At 39.1% G+C, this 16,731-nt stretch overlaps 1 pseudogene; it reads right to left on the bottom strand.

The window, feature by feature from the left end:
- Positions 1–4,224: 4,224 nt before the first annotated feature.
- Positions 4,225–16,731, bottom strand: part of LOC104564866 (atrial natriuretic peptide receptor 1-like) — a 31,745-nt pseudogene continuing 19,238 nt past the window's right edge.

The following is a 16,731-nucleotide window of genomic DNA, read 5'->3' as shown; positions in this document are numbered from 1 at the left end:
TAGCATGGGCATTAGCTGCAAGGCCATTAGCTGCAAGGTCCCTCAAAGCACAAACCCCCAGCTGGACAAGCAGAGTTGTTTGTTACTTGCTGGTACTACTTTTACGCCTTGTGTTTAGAGACAATAGAGACACCAAATCTAGGTTTCACTTGTTGTGCTTGATGACAAACTTTTATAAGTCAAGACTACACTTCATTTTATTCTTCTCAATGGAGGAACCATTTTCTCAAGGCACCACAGCAATTTTATTTTTTAAATCGTGCTACTTTCTGTGCAGAAGAGTTGCAAGAATCAGATCTGACTAGTATGGAATGCAGGTGCGTTCAGAGACATTTATGCTTAACCTTCTGACTTAAAAACACAGCATTGTGTATGAGTATATGTGTTGGACTTCTGCTTTCAAGAGCAGGTCAGAGGATGCCTAAATGTAGCAACATAGCCATTTGAGATCTGCTCCCTTAGCCTTTCATGTCTTGTAGAAACAGGCACCTCAGCATCTTTGGAAAACACAAATTCAGACCTAAATTTCCTACCTCAACTTATAGATGCAATCCTAAAGCTTTAAAGTTCTCCTTTTCCTTTAGGAAAGTTCTTCTTCAGGTCTTCAAGCATCTTTGCAAGAAAAATTGTGCTGTGGCTTTTAGGGCACAGTCCTTCCAATGGGATACACAAATATATTTGTCACAAAACTATGCCATTAGAAATTCTCTCCCTGTTAACTGACAGCAAATTCAGATTTTCCATAGCACATTGTGTTCAGCAATTTCCCAAACCCTTAGTTTTTGGCTCTATACTTTGTCCTAGTGATGCAAAAATAGAAAAAAAAAATAGCTATTACAGCTATTTGTAAAAGGAAAAGAGCCCAGAAAGATTTCACAGGTACAATTAGGCAAACTGTGTCTGGTCACAAAGGAAGTATATTCAATATATTCCTTCCTCAGTATACATGGTTTCTCTCTGGTATCTTACACTGGAAAGATTCTCTAGATAGGGACAGAGGTTTTTTTTCTGCCTGGAGGCGGAATGGAAGAGTTAGAGAAGGAATTTTGATAATGTAGCAGTTTGCTGGCTGGTCTGTACATGTTTAATACTCAGAGGATGTGACAGAGTTTTAAGGGCCTAGCCTCACTCAAAATCTGACCCTATTTTATTCTTAAGCTGTTAAAATCACGTATCACAAAGGTACCACACAACACAAACCAACCAACAGAAGGATCTAGGAATGCTGATTTGTTTTCAGAGCTCATTAAAATCCTGTATTGCAGCACAATACTATATGAAATGCAGTGATAACCATTAGCAATTATGAAAGGATAGGCCCAGAAAGACACACTTACAAAAACAAAGACTCTCACTAGGGAGCTCTTAGATTTCCGGACGAAGGATTGTTAATAATAAACAGGGGTGTGAGTGGTGTGGATGGCCACCAGCTCTACATCCCAGACATACTGGTATCAACCTCTTCCAATACGGATCTTCAAGAAATGATGCCTCCTATGTCTGCACTCGGTCTCAGCAATCACGATATGTACTCTTGGGGATGAACAGCTGAATTTGTTTCGCTTTTCTTTAAACAAATTTACATTTCTGGTTTGACTTCATAATTATGAAGAAAAGCAGGCAAATTTTCTGTCTACACAAAAGCAGCATTAGAGAGTTTATGCACATACAAGTAAAAAGATAAACAAAATATATATGCTGTGCAGTCTGGGGATAACTTTTCAGTGGCAAAAGTGAAGGTTTTCCTGCTTAGCCACTGCTAAGGTAAAATGCTAACCATTTTTTTTTTTTTTACTTATTGAGATTTTTAAAACATTGTGGTTATTTAATCTAGTCTTTAATATTCAGACTCAAGCAATATAGTGAAAGTTTAACAATCATATTCAAGAATTTCATATGTTTGTTGTTGCGTTATTATGCAATTTATCTAATGTACCTGCCTGCATCCTCTTCTGTATGTAGATGGAATTGCAATAATCACATCACGCAATCTCTCTATAAAATCTCCATTTCATGAATAAAATATTAGTATCTAATGCATTGTTTTTTCATGACTGTAGTCACTGAAAGGACACTGATTGAAGAACTCAAGGCAACTGAAGAGCTGAAGGCAGTCATAAAATAGAGATTTCCTTCAGTTCTCCAGCTCTATCATTACAGTTTCTTATGCATTTTCTCCTACCTGCATAATCTCCTAAAAAAAGAGATAACGTACTGCAGATATAACAATATATTGTGTCCAAATTTAGAAAGGCAAATCTGCCAGACCTGCTTCCTAAGTCCTCTTACTTCTGGGTAAGTAACTTTGGGATTGTGGATCTTTGTGGAATTGAAGTGTCACACAGGTGAGCGTTCTTCTGGTCATCACACTTCCGCCTGAACCACTGGCAATCACTGGTCACTTTTCTGCATTGCCAAGATGATAGGGCTTTCAGTTAACAGCTTCAGGGGTAGATTTCTTGCCTCATGCCATGGACATTTAGATATCAAATAATAGGATAAATCTGTATTTGCAGTAACGTTAGTCCCAAGTATAATGCCACACTAACGCTCATCATTACAAATATATTTTTAAAACACTTACACTCAGAAGAAACTCATTTTAAAGCTTTTAATTTTAAAAGCAACACTAAAATAGATGAGTTAAAATTGCAGTAACGCCACAGTGGAGCATAGAGCGTATGCTATCACATTTGCATTTGATAAAAGACTCTACAACATGACCTTTTCTGAAAAAGCTAAAACAAATGCTACTTGATGTAAAAATGATGAAAACTATACTATACATCATGCTGTGTTGTAATACAGAAGAGAGCTTCCAAATGTCTAGATAAAATCTGTATAAAGGAAATAGTTCTATTAAAGGTCATCACTGGGCTCTGGATAACTGAAAGGTTTATTTTTGCTAAGATTAGAGAAGGATACCATGTCATGCACTAATATGACATTGAAAAATGTAGAATGGAGTCTTTAAAATTTAGAGAAAATGTGAAACAAATTTTATTTTTTTCTTAAAAATTTAGATAGATTCTATGTTGGTATCTAATGTGATAAGTTCAGGTATCTGTGCCAGGCTGTGATCCTGTTCCCATTCAAACGGCTGTTTTGAGATAGAATTTCACTCCAAAATATTCTCTCTCTCTTTTTTACCTAATTGCAGAGAAGTCTTCTCTAATGAAGAAGGATTTAAGTTCTACCTCTGTTCTACCTCCATCTCTGAAAAATCTAACTTTATTGCTGCATTTACTTTCCACCACAGAAGTTAAACTGCAGTGTGAATCTCTTATTACAATCACATAGCGTACATTCAGCATTAAAAAATGTGCTGACTATAGGGAAACATGGTCAACTAGTTAACTGCTTGTTTAAGCTGAACAAACTTGCAGTAGGAAAATTGCATCTATGTGCATGTTACTGTACTTTTACCTGAGATTAGGCAGAGATAGGAAGATGAGGGAACAGACTGAGGAGCAGTAAATGAAGCTATATCCCATATAGTCCTTCCTTTTCACCTCCTTCCCCATCATACAGTTCAGATCATATTATGATGAAGCTATTGCTGTGACTCTGTGCAGCCTTTATTTCCCTACCTTGTATATTTAATTCTGTTAGACTGTTTGCTAATCAGTTTAACTACACTAGCTAAGGTCTTTGTAAATAGATTAGCCCTGAAAAGCAATTTGTTGCCATAAATAAAATTCTAAAAAGTGCAAACAAGGTCCACCATATCTAGGGTTTGTCCTTAAGGAAAGTCAACACCGGCAATGCTGCAGAACCTCATTCATCAACAGATTATTCCTTCTGCAGAGATAGGTCTCTCTTTACAGGAAATGCTTTCTCAGGAATGATCTTTTATAAACTGTGTCCTAAATTACACCGTGACTCAGAGGGAACCCTGATTTCACAACCAGACAGTCATCCAACAATACCACGAGAGTGGTTATAGAGCTCTGTCCTCCATTTAACAACAACATGCAATGTTTCTCATTTTTCTCTTGTGGTTTTCAGATCCCTATACCAAGAGGGCAAATATCAAGTGCTATGTCTATGGAACTACCCTGGACTTTTGAGTGGTGGTAAATGACAGCAATTATTGTATGTTCCACACAGTGAAGATGAAATGTAGCAGGAGCACGAATTCTTGTATTGCAAATCCACAAGGTGATCTACCAAACTGAAAGCAGGGCCAGCAATCAAGTCACTAAGTGGTGACTAAAGAGTGCTTTAGAGAGAATCTCTGGAAAGGACCCCCAGTGTCAGACTAAACGAAGCTCTGTCTGGGTCTTGAGGAGTCCCAGATATCCTGGAGATTGCCTTCTGGGTGGCAGAGGTTTTCTTCTCTTCAAGCCAGTAGGTTACCAGTCTCCTTTTCCCTAGGGAAGAAGATGAGTCATGAGGTTATAGTGCTACTAAAATTCTTTGCAATAATCTTGTTACATCTCAGGGTGTGCCACAAGAGGAAGACAGTTCTTGTTAGACATTTTACAGACAGGGAAACCGATGCACAAAACCATACCTAAAAAATCAGCATGCAGCCCTGTGTATTAAAACTCAATTCTCCAAAGTCCCATCCAGTGATGGGTTCAGGAATATGTCAGTTTTCTTAGGGAACCATTATTATTTATGATGTTTCTTAATAAGCTTTTAAGATTTTAAGCAGTTTTGGCAGACTGACTTGCCAAGCAGTACTTCTAGGTTTGGCTTAATCTTTCATTCTCTGAGTTATCAGGGCTATCTTTCAGCAAGCCCAGGGAGCTGATCCTAGTTTAGTACTAGAGTCTCCGCTTCAGGAATGGGAACCAATCTAACCTAAGACTTTTTAGAGATGAAGGACTGAATGGGTTAAAATTTGGGGACTCCAGAGCACTTCCACACTCTCCTCTCTGAAAAGCTTAGTATAAATGTTGCATACACACCTTGACTTGCAAATTCCCCCAGCATGCTAACACATACTCCCTGATCTGCTCTAACAGCTGCTGTGCACTTGAACTGTACTGTATTTTAAGAGCTGGAAAGAGGGAGAATTGTAATATAATTGTTATAATTGTATGCATTTAAACATTTAAGACAGCAACCTCCCTGCTCCAAAGACTTCAGGACTTACTAGGGAGCTCCAGCTGGTCCCTCCCCTCCCCTCCCCTCCCCTTTTCCCTTCCCTCCCCTCCCCTCCCCTTTTCCCTTCCCTCCCCTCCCCTTTCCTTTTCTCTTCCTTTCCCTTTCCTTTGTTTTTCCCTTCCTTTCCCTTTCCTTTGTTTTTCCCTTCCTTTCCTTTTTTATTTTTTTTAAGCATTGCTCTATTGTCTGGAAGACAATAGTGGGAGTCCTGGGCATGCCTGCAGAATTTCTAAATTTTGCCAAAATTTGTTGTTTTCCCATTTTGCCATTAATTTTTGCAACAGCAGGGAAATCACAGTATTTGCCTGTTTGAAAAAGATCCAAGATGGTAGTAGAACTGTGATTCTTCTGCTTTTATATATATATATCAGAAAATAACATTACTGTAAAATCCCTTTTTTGTTGTTATTGTTTAAGTGATATACACTGAAAGTCTCAAAACATTCCCTATGGACCAGGAAATATATGTCTTAACATATCCAAATGACATACCTATGAAATGGTCATTTATTGGATATTAGCTATTTTAACTGTTCATCCTACTTTAGAACAATGACTACAACTTTCATTATAGCTGAAAGAAATTTTAGTTTATATCATGAGCAATTTTATTAATTCCTTTATCCCACAGTGATCTTCAAAGTATTAAAGCATGTTAACAATGTTTGGTATCCTCAGATGTACATGGTCAAAGAGAGTGAGAAAAGAAAAGACTTGGAAGAAAAGAAGCTCTGTCTTTTGTGTTTGAGTTTAAAGTGAGGGTAAACCCTGTGAGAGAGGCAGAGACACAGAACAAAAGATGAAATGTGAAGGATGATGGAAGTAGATTTTGAACATTTCAAATAAGATCACAAAAGGAGCCTGAAGGAAAGAAGCAAAAGAGGAAGGAGTTATCTGGGGGAGGCATGGTAGGAAAAAAACCCTGTTTTATCATGAAATTACAACTAAAAATCCCTTGGGTTTTGCCAAACTTAAAATTCATTTGCAAAGTGTTATAATTTAAAGCATAAAACTAGCCAGATTTATTTCATGAATAAGATAAACAAAAACAATGAATTAAGAAAGTTTGGCTTTGAATCACTCCCTCATCCACTTCTTTTTTAGTTCTTGTAGCTCAGACAAGATATTTCAGAAATTTAGCTTGAAATGCTCATACTGACTCAAGACAAAGCTTGCTGAACAACATGGGGCTCTTTTGTTTACTAGGCAGAAGTGAAAGTAAGACTATCTCCACGACTTGCTCTACAGAGATTTCTGTTAAATCTCTTTTCTGGACTGGTAGCTTCAGTTCTCTATACCTTCTAAAGATTAACACAGCTCCCATGGAGGAGCCTTTTCTCTTGGGTTTCCATCAGAGGAAGCTTTAAGTGAAAAACAGGAGCTGTGAAAATATGTTTGCGGTAAATTCAGCTTTGGTGCTGTGAAGGAAGAGTAGCAGTGAATGTACTCATTTTGTTCTCCATGAACATCTCCCTCTGAGATTTGAGGAATGAGGAGATGTTGTTACAAAGCTTGTAAAGAATCCTATTTCTTCACAGAGTAGAAGCATAGGTTAATGTATGTGTATGTTGTAGATAATAAGCAGGCAAATTGGACCCACGAGTCACCTCCTTCCAAGGGTAGGGACTTACACTCATTTAAACAGGATGGGACTCAAAACTCTGCATACCATTTTTTCCAAAATTCATTAAGGGATGGTCAAAACTGCATTTGCAGTTTACTCCTTGTTACCTTCACTGCTGGATTCCATCCTGGAAGCTGTGTTCATGGTATCTCCAAATAAACAGTACTGTGGCATTTTGGTCCCCACAACTCCTGCCACAACTGCCCCTGTTGAAGGAAAGAAAACAAAATATTCTGTGTCCTTAGTTTACATACTCATCCATGCAACCTCCCAGCTTCTTCCTACATTATCTTTTATCTCGTTTATTAACAAAATAAAAATCTCATTTGATAATAAAATATTAACTAAAACAAAATAAAATTGACTGTCAATATTATCTTGACCAGGTTGTATTTCTGATTTACAGTCAGCTTTCAGAGCCATACAGGGAATCCCAAAAGTACCTCAAAACATAATAGAGGAAGAAAAGATGATGGTGGAGGTGCAGAGCATGAGTTAAAGCACATGCAGATAGCATGTATGAACAGCACAAAAAATACTGCGAGGAAGGAGGGCGTAAGAATGCCCCCAATAGGAACTGTTTACACAACACTCACTAGTCCTGTGAAAAAGGAAACACAGGAAAAATCTTGCTCCTGCTGAAGGTAGCCAAAGAGCACGTCCATCAAATATTAGTTTTGATTTCTTCATGTCAGCCTCAGGTAATTTAAAATGTTGGAGCTTGTATCTCCTGCTGCTCCGCTGGCAGAGGCTGTGCTGCACGATATATATCCAAATCTGGCTGTCTATGAAGGACTAATAACAGAGGCAAAATGGCCATCCCCATGAGCCATTGGTAGGAAATTTACTTCACTTTTAAGGGAAAGGAAATCCCAGTACAGAAACTTTTCTTAGACTAGAGGCATTTTTTCAGTAGCCCTTTCAACATACCTGAATGGATTCCTGCTCTTATCTTTAGGAGGGTGTTGAGCTTGTGTGGGGTCTTAAAAGTCTTGCAGACAGCAACAAGGTTTAAAATCATGCTTGTGATCTCACCAGCATGAAGCATACCATTCTCTCTGGGTACTCCCAACACTACCATATCTTAAAACAACAATACAACTGTTAGCTGTTGGTATTAATCACACTTTTGCTGTAGAGTGCTGCCTATTTTTTTTTCTAAGCCCTATTCCTTCATATGGTCTCTGTTCAATAGAGAGAACCAGAAAAAGAAGTGTAGAGAAATAGTTAATGTGTATAATTACCCTAGGTTTGAAAAACGATTGATTTTCTTCTTGTTTTTCCATAAGATTGTGTCCTCTCTTTCCTTACAGGATAGACGGTGGTGAAGCAGATTTTCCATGCCTTATGTCTTTGGGCAGATATTGTAGAGAAAAAAGGGAGCTCCTTGGAGGAATTCCCTGGACCAAGGTCCCAGAAGGAAAGGGCGTCCAGGAGAGTGGGCTAATATTCAAATACCACTTTCTCCAAGCTCAGGATTGGTGCATTCCTACAAGAAAGAAGTCAAGCAATGTGGGCAGGAGACCTGCATGGATGGGTAAGGAGCTGCTGGATAAACTTAATAAGAAAAAGAGCACATTTAAAATGTGGAAGAGGGGCCAGGCCACATGGGAAGAATTTAGGAACACTGTTAGAGAATGCAGGGATGCAACAAGGAAGGCCAAGGCCTGTTTGGAACTAGAATTATTGAGAGATGTTGGGGACAACAGGAAGGGCTTCTACAAATACATCAGCAGCAAGAAGAAGACTAGTCCCCTGCTGAATGGGGAGGGTGCTTTGGTGACGGAGGATGTAGAGAAGGCATAGTTACTAAAGGCCTTCTTTACCTCAGTCTTTACTGCTAAGGCCAATCCCCATGAACTACAGAGCCCGGAGACAACAGAGATAACCAAGAGAGAAGACGACTTTCTGATGGTTGAGGTGGGTTAGGTTAGGGATTATTTAGGCAAACCGGACGCCCATAAATCTATGAGCCTGGATGGGATGCACACAAGAGTGCTGAGGGAACTGGTGGGGGTTATCGCTCAGCTGCTCTCCATCATCTTCGAGAGGTCATGGAGAGTGGGGGAGGTGCCAGAGGACTGGAAGAAAGCCAACATCAGTCCAGTCTTCAAAAAATGCAAGAGGGAGGAGCCGGGAAACTACAGGCTGGTCAGCCTCTCCTCTGTCCCTGGAAAGGTGATGGAGCAGCTCATCCTAGAGACCATCTCTAGACATGTCAAGGAAAAGAAGGTGATCTGGAGTAGTCAGCAGGGATTCACCAAGGGAAAGTCATTTTTGATGAACCTGATAGCCTTCTACGATGGGAGGACTGGATGGATGGATGATGGGGGAGCTGTGGATGTCGCCTACCTTGACTTCAGCAAGGCTTTTGACAAAGTATCGCATAGCATTCTCATAGGAAAGCTCCAGAGGTGTGGACTGGATGAGTGGACAGTGAAGTGAATTGAGAACTGCCTGGATGGCAAAGCCCATAGGGTGGTGACAAATGGGGCCAAGTCTAGTTTGGAGGCCTGTGGCCAGTGGTGTCCCACAGGGGTCAGTACTGGGTCCAGTGCTGTGACTTGGACGAGGGGACAGAGTGTGCCCTCAGCAAGTTTACAGATGACACCAAACTGGGTGGAGTGACCAACACTCCCGAGGGCTGTGCTGCCATTCAGAGAGACCTGGACAGGTTGGAGAGTTGGGCAGAGAGGAACCTCCTGAGGTTCAACAAGGACAAGTGCCAGGGTCCTACACCTGGGGAGGAGTAGCCCCAGGCATGAGGACAGTCCATACCTGCTGGAAAGCGGCTCCACAGGGAGGGATTTGGGAGTCCTGGTTGACAATAGGTTGACTGTGAGGCAGCCATGTACCCTCGTGTCCAAGAAGGCCAATGGGATCCTGGCCTGCATGAAGAGGAGCGTTGCCAGCAGGTTGAGGGAGGGGATCCTGCCCCTCTACTCAGCTCTGGTGGGGCCGCACCAGGAGTATTGGGTGCAGTTCTAGGCTCTCCAGTACAAGAGGGACGGGGAACTTTTACAGAAGGTCCAGCAGAGAGCCATGAAGATGATTAAGGGACTGGAGCATCTATCGTATGAGGACTAAGAGAGACTAAGACTAAGTAAGTGGGATGGGCCTGTTCAGCCTGGCGAAGAGAAGACTGAGAGGGGATCTAATCAATATGTACAAATACTAGAGGGGAGAATGTAGGGAGGATGGGGCCAAACTCTTCTCCATGGTGGTCTGTGACAAGACAAGGAGTAATGGGGACAAATTGGAACACATGCAGTTCCACCTCCATATGAGGAAGGACTTCTTTACTTTGAGGGTGACAGAGCCCTGAAACAGGCTGCTTAAGGAGGTTGTGGAATCTCCTTCTTTGGAAGGATATGTTCAAAACCCGTCTGGATGCCACCCTGTGCCACGTGCTCTAGGTATCCCTGCTTGAGCGGCGGGGTTGGACTAGATGATCTCTAGAGGTCCTTTCCAACCTTAACCATTCTGTGATTCTGTAAAAACATGGATCCCACTAGGCCTTTTTCATATGCCTGCTGGCATATGTGCATTTGCTGCTACGTGCAGAAGAAGAGACAGGTCTCACTGGGAACCCCAGGGTGCAGTTCTACAGGAATCCTTTGCTGTAGTATATGTCCAACCATGCCATGGATTTTTTTTTCAGTGCTGTAGTATCTAAAGGATTTCAAGAATGTCTGATTCAAACATACTATTAAATTCAGCCAGGTTTTGTGTATGATTGAGTTTTAATAGAGGTCAGGTCCCAGGAAATTTCCCAGATGGCAAAAATCGTATTTTTCTAAAAAGTCCAGAAAAAAGAGGTAGTCAAGCCCCTGCTGAGCATGAAGGGGAACACAGATGCTATAGTATTCTCAAAAAAGACAGAGATACTATAGCCTGAAGGATTTCATCTATGACCCATGCAGAAGGTAACCTTTTCAGTTGTGTTCCTCTGAAGTGGAAATTGCCAATTGGGATTAGGCGAGAATTGCCAAGATTTAAAGTTAGACCTTGCAAGTCATAACAAACAAATAAAACAGCAAGGGCTGCTCACTTGACTCATTCGTTCCATCCATAATATTCACCAACAGTACAGAGGAAGAAGGATATTCAGGAAAAAGTACCAAAAGTTTTGGGGCTTTTAAAAAACCTTTAGGGCTTTGTTAGGACTTCTTTTTCCTACTTGTGGTGTTTGCTCTTCCCAGTGGAGATTCACTTTCTAAATTTCTTTCCTATGTTCTTCCCTACCAGCAGGGTAAGATTTCTCTATTCTTTTGAAATACTGCAATTTATGTATGATACCTCATTATCTGCAGGTCAAGGCATCTTACTGTTACTCTTTTTACTAATATTACTTACAGGCATCTCTTATCATCTCCACCTTATAGACATCATAGTTATCTATGATTTCATCAAAATGGTATAAAGTCTGTTTAAGAGTTCTACCACTTGGTAAGGTGTCCTCTGCTGGACAGCTCAGTGAAGTCAACAGCGTCACTGTTAAGACACACACACACACACACACACGCACAAAAATCACGTACAATCGTTGCTATTTTCTACTAAGTATAGCAGACTAATAATTCTTGACATATGATAATAATTTCTAAGCACAACTGTTTAGTCCAGCTTTTAATCTTTCAGTATTTCTTTAGCTGAATATCTTGCAGAATAGTTTCCTTTTGACATTTACTTAGAATACTTCCATTTAAAAGTGGCCTTTGCTTACCCAACGAGTAAATGCTTACCAAACGAGTAAATAATTTTTTTACAGTTACCCTTTAACTTGTTACAGACTGAGTAGTCTTCAGTGTTAGACTACGGACAAATGTAAAAGATGCTTTATGCCTACTAATTTAGGAGAAATAAATAATTGTAATTTATCAGCTTTTTTCATATACACATTATCAGATCAAAATTTAGATTGTGAAGGCATGTGAATGGTAAGGATGGGCATGTGTTCCTAGCACAAACCTGGAACCTTCAGTTGGGTCTATCTGATGAAACGTATGTGTGTGTGTATAAAGCTATTGCTGTGGGCTAGAACTCCACAGTAGCTCATTTAATTAATTAATCAAATTCATTTAATTAATTTTAAGGTAAGCCCTGGAGAATCTGCGGATTTTTTAAAAACATTACAAAAAATGTACAGTTTTAAAAACATTACAAAAAATGTACAGTTAAATGTTTCTACCTGATACCAGCAACTGAAGTTTAGATGGAAATTCGGTACTCAGGTAGGAGACCTTTAAAGTTTCTTTAGTGTGAATCAGTTCTGCAGCCAGCTCTCATTTTAACTTACCTGAAAAAGATGGTGGCAGTCAAGTAACTTTGGGCTTCTGCGTGTTTTCCCTGCCTGAAGTCGTCTACTACTTGCTTTGGCAACATACCTGCTGTAGTAAGTGGAGCATATTACTATTTTACATAGAGTACACACAAAAATGTGTATGTTTAAAAGTACGAAGGCAGTATTCACAAATGCAAAATATTTTTAAGGTGAAAGCACTCTTTAGTAGGGAAATCTGCTCTGCGGGAGTGTGAAAATTCAAAGTAAATGTCACTGATAACAAGTCCAGATTTTTCAGATGACTCATGCTTTTGAGTTAAAATAAACCAGTTTCTACACATTTCAAGTCAAAGTAAGGTTAAATTCAAATAGTATGACTCAGGACATAACTGTCTTATTTGTCTAGTGTTAATCTTCCTGTGTTATTTTGTTAATATCTCCTTGTATTTCTTGATTTCTCTTCTTTATTTCTCCCATCTTGCATTTTCTCAATCTTTTTGTTTGTCTCTCTTGTGAGTTCTATCTGCCCTTTGGCTCTTTTTTTTTTTTTTTTTTTTCTGAAATTCCTGAAGATATACTGCTTTCAAGACCAAAACCAGTTCCCCAACACTTATAGCTATACAGAAGAACTGACTAGCAAGATCCAAAAAGTCAGAGTACAGTGAGTTCCTGAATCATATTTCTCTGACATTAGGGCACTGACTTCTAGGTAGGAAACATAAAAGATATCTAAATATCTTTTCAACTTTCCAAGGAGAAAATTCGCTGCTGGCTAAAGGTTATCTATTAAATAATCAGTGATTAAATGCTTCTCTGCTTGTTATTAGACACCTGCATTTAAATTATTATACAGGAGAATGTTTTGCATTTTTGCTACATAACTTACTATACAACAGGCAATCAGTCTTCTGTTTTTCATACATTAAATCCTGGATTCTTTTTGAAACAAGTATCTCCAAGTATTTGCTGTATTTCTTCAACATTTACTGAGACAGATAGGTTTTAAGCCTTTGAATGACTCTGCTTTGAAAACATTCTGTCAAAGGCTCAGGTTTGAGCTAGCTAAGTTCTCTTTTTTTTTCAAAAATCCAAAGATGAGATTTTTTCTTTGGATGAATTCATGATTATGGATTTGAGATTGTTATTCACACTGTTTTCAAGTCTGTGTAATCATTATGGATCAACGCCAGTGCATATGCAAAATTGCAAAGAATATGTATTAAGATACTTTGCTGAGACTGAAGACTTTTCTCAGACTTTTATCAAAAGCTCATAATGCTTCTCAATAAACTTTCATACTCTATCATGATTTTGCATCCTTTACCTGTGAGAGGCAATGCATTGTATAGGCAGGAGTCTCCTCCCTCTGTCAATGAACTTAAAATACAGCAATCACAATGTTTCAGCAGACATTGTATATATGCCATGCAAGGATTTCATGCACTCGAAATCATAAAACCTGACCACCAGACAGAGGGGATTATAACTTCCTGCAAGTACATAAAAACTTGAGACTGAAGTTTTATTAGACTGAAACAAACAAAAGTGCTCAGCCCTAACCTGTTCAAAAATTATCAAAACCTGATAGAAATGAGATGAGAAGGCAAGCTGGAACTCAAGCAGAACTCCAGCTACTTTAGAGGTGCAGATTCTTTATTTGAAGTGAATGAACTATTGTTAGTTTTCTCAGTACGGGTATGATATCAAAAAACAAACCTGAGAGATTGAGATAGGAGCCATTGAGGTAGGGCAGTTTGACTTGGATTGGACTAAATATCTCAACTTACCAGAGTCATCATCATGTTAACAGGGCTAACTTTATTAGGATTTATCTTGTACAACATTTCCTTGAGTTGTTCGAATGTGGGCCTGTGGGATGGATTGTTTTTCCTGCACCTCCTGATTAACTGCAACAGGGAAAGAGAGCAATAAAAGGAAACAGCTGCTTGTGCTTGTGCAGATGTGTGAATGGATAGTGTTTCACATTGATACTGTTCTTGGTGCTAACTGTGCACTTGAAGACCTAACTGCAGTTGGAGAAAAATGTCATGGCCATGCTGAGGTCTCCACATTCTCAGGATGCCCATGTTCTTTCTGTCAAATACTGCTGAAGTTCTTCTCTTGTGACTTGAGATAGTCTTACAACATTCAAGTCATGTATTTTTCAGAGAAATTGTTTGTACACAAAATTCATAAGGCTTTAATAACTTAATTTCTAAACCAGTTAACCTCCCACTGAAATCCACTGCTGCTAAAGGGATTTTTTTTATGTTTGTCTTAATGCCAGACAGCAATGGTCAGTTGTTATAAGACAAACCGAAACAAAACACCACAACCTTCTTCCAATTTACCTGAACATGACAGAGAGTGTGTTTCGTTACAGAATTTGATCTACTGAACACATAGATCTTCAGCACAACTGAGAATCAAATAAACACCATAATTTGCTGGAGGTATGCACTTCAGCATTTGAAAGCCCAGTGTCTGCAAGCTAAATATATATTATCAATAATAAAAATGCATAGAACTCTTTATAATCAAATGAAATATGAAATTCATTATGCAACTGATTATGAAAAACATTATCTATTGCATTGACAATTTGGGAGGGAAAAAAAAAGAAACCTTCCATATGTAAAAATGTCTTTCTTTTTTTTTAGGATATTAAAAATATCTCCTTGTTTGAGACATTTCTTGGTTTATGGGTTATCGTATTTCTTGGTCTCTGAGTTGTTAGTAAGTTCTGAAGCTTCTTTCACATACCTGCAGCCTTACTCACCTCTGTGTGAGTCTTACTCCATCTGTGGGAAATGGGCAAGAATTCTCACCCTTTCCTGAAATTAATTCAGCCAAAGGTGGGCACCAAGAATATTCAGCTGAAGATACATCATCTAGCTAAAGGAAAAGAGAATTAAAAATGTTGGAAGGAAAGAAGAGGATCAGAGACAGATCAGAAGAAAAAGTCATCATGTTAATAGAATGAAATAGTTAGGTCAAGCAATCCTAGGCAAAAATATGCAGTAGTTTTCATATATCCCGCTGAAAATACACTGCTATGATCAGCATTACTTGATGAACATGATGCATTCCCTATTACTTTTATATTTTCCTCTCTTTTAGGACTTTTCCAGGTCAGCATTTCTACATTGGAGTACAGGAAAAAAAAATACAGCCCAATCAATTCTGCGTGGGTCTGGCTGAAAGCCCTTTAAACATAAAGGCGTTAATTTCAGTCCATACAACAAGTAAACAACAATTGAAATGAACGAATACACTGAAAGAAATTTGGTGGCCTGCTTTGGTCCATTATCCCAGACTGTTAGAAGCAGCAGAATGTTAGCTTCAAGCTTTTGCTGTTACACTTATTTCAGATAAATCATGATTACACACTTGAGGTGTATTTTTTTGTGCTTGCTATTTAGAACTGATCATGAGATGATAAGATGTAAACACAGATGACACTTTCCTCATAGACAACAGCTCAGTTGTTCTTCTAGTATATTTATACCACCACAAAATTCCACTGAAAGAATCTGTCCTGGATGAGAAGGAGAAAGAACAACTCAAGCGAAAGAAAGGTGCTGAGGCATACCATCTCCCATCCCACCGTACATCTCAAAAGGGCAGTTTTTGGCCTCATTATTTTCTTCACAGACTCATCTTCAAGGACCTGGAGGGGAGACTAGTAGGTCATGAGGAAGCCCTCATTTATAGCCATCTGGTCTCACAATCATCAGCTTCAGAGATCTGAGTTTGAAGGACAGCAAACCTATTTTTCCTGTAAGATATAATGGAGTCCAATGGAGACTTGTGCAGAGATATAAGTGATGCCTACCATTTAGATACACAGAAGAGTTCTGTGACTTGGAGGATGGCATGGCAGGAGGAAGATCATCAGGACCGTAAGCGGGAGGAGTGGCTGCCTTTTCAGTAGAGATCACTCAAAATCTCAGTAACATCCTTCATGAGACTCAATGTCCAGCACAGATAACTTACACTGAGCATCTTACTTCCTCTCTCTGAATGATTATGTCATCATCATCATCTTCATCACATAAATCAAGGTCAAACACGTTTTTCAAGGGTGAAGGATGGAAGTAAGAGATAACAACCTGATTTTCAGTTTGTTATTGAACGCGTTCAAGAGCTTTCAGAACAGTGATCTCTGAGGAGCCAGCACCCCCTCTGGCCTCCAATCCCAAAGAATTTGCTCTTGTCTCTCTTTATATTCAAGTCTCCACATGTATCCTTCTTGATGACACTCATTTTTATGGTGAAAATCGTTTTGCAGTCTATTGTATTGCTGAAGGCACACTTGCTATGTAGTGAAGTATGGCTGTGTCTTCCAGAACACTGGTGGGAGACCACTGGCAAATAAAATGATAAATATAAAATATGCTGAATAGTACTGAAAATAACCTGATGATATTTATACTTCAATTCTTCCATGATTTGGTTGTACCAAAATTGATAATACCAATTCCATGAGGAAGCAAGTCTCAAACAGACTTTCAAGGAATATTATTAGATGATGTTAAGCCTGGTAAAGAATTATTGATTTCATATAGCTTTAGCAGCAGTCTACAGATAACAGCCCTAATAGGGTGGATATGGCTATTGAGTGACATTCACATGACCATTAAAAATCAAGAGAAACCAATCTGGGAGAAACTGTGGCTGAAAACAGTCTCTCCAGCTCAAATGGGGG

The sequence above is a fragment of the Tinamus guttatus genome, unplaced genomic scaffold (genome assembly GCF_059628265.1).
Source record: "Tinamus guttatus ecotype Peru unplaced genomic scaffold, ASM5962826v1 Tinamus_guttatus_pri_ptg000110l, whole genome shotgun sequence".
Classification (NCBI taxonomy): Eukaryota; Metazoa; Chordata; class Aves; order Tinamiformes; family Tinamidae; genus Tinamus; species Tinamus guttatus.
The sequence above is the reverse complement of the archived record's forward strand: the minus strand, read 5'-3'. Positions and strand labels throughout refer to the sequence as shown.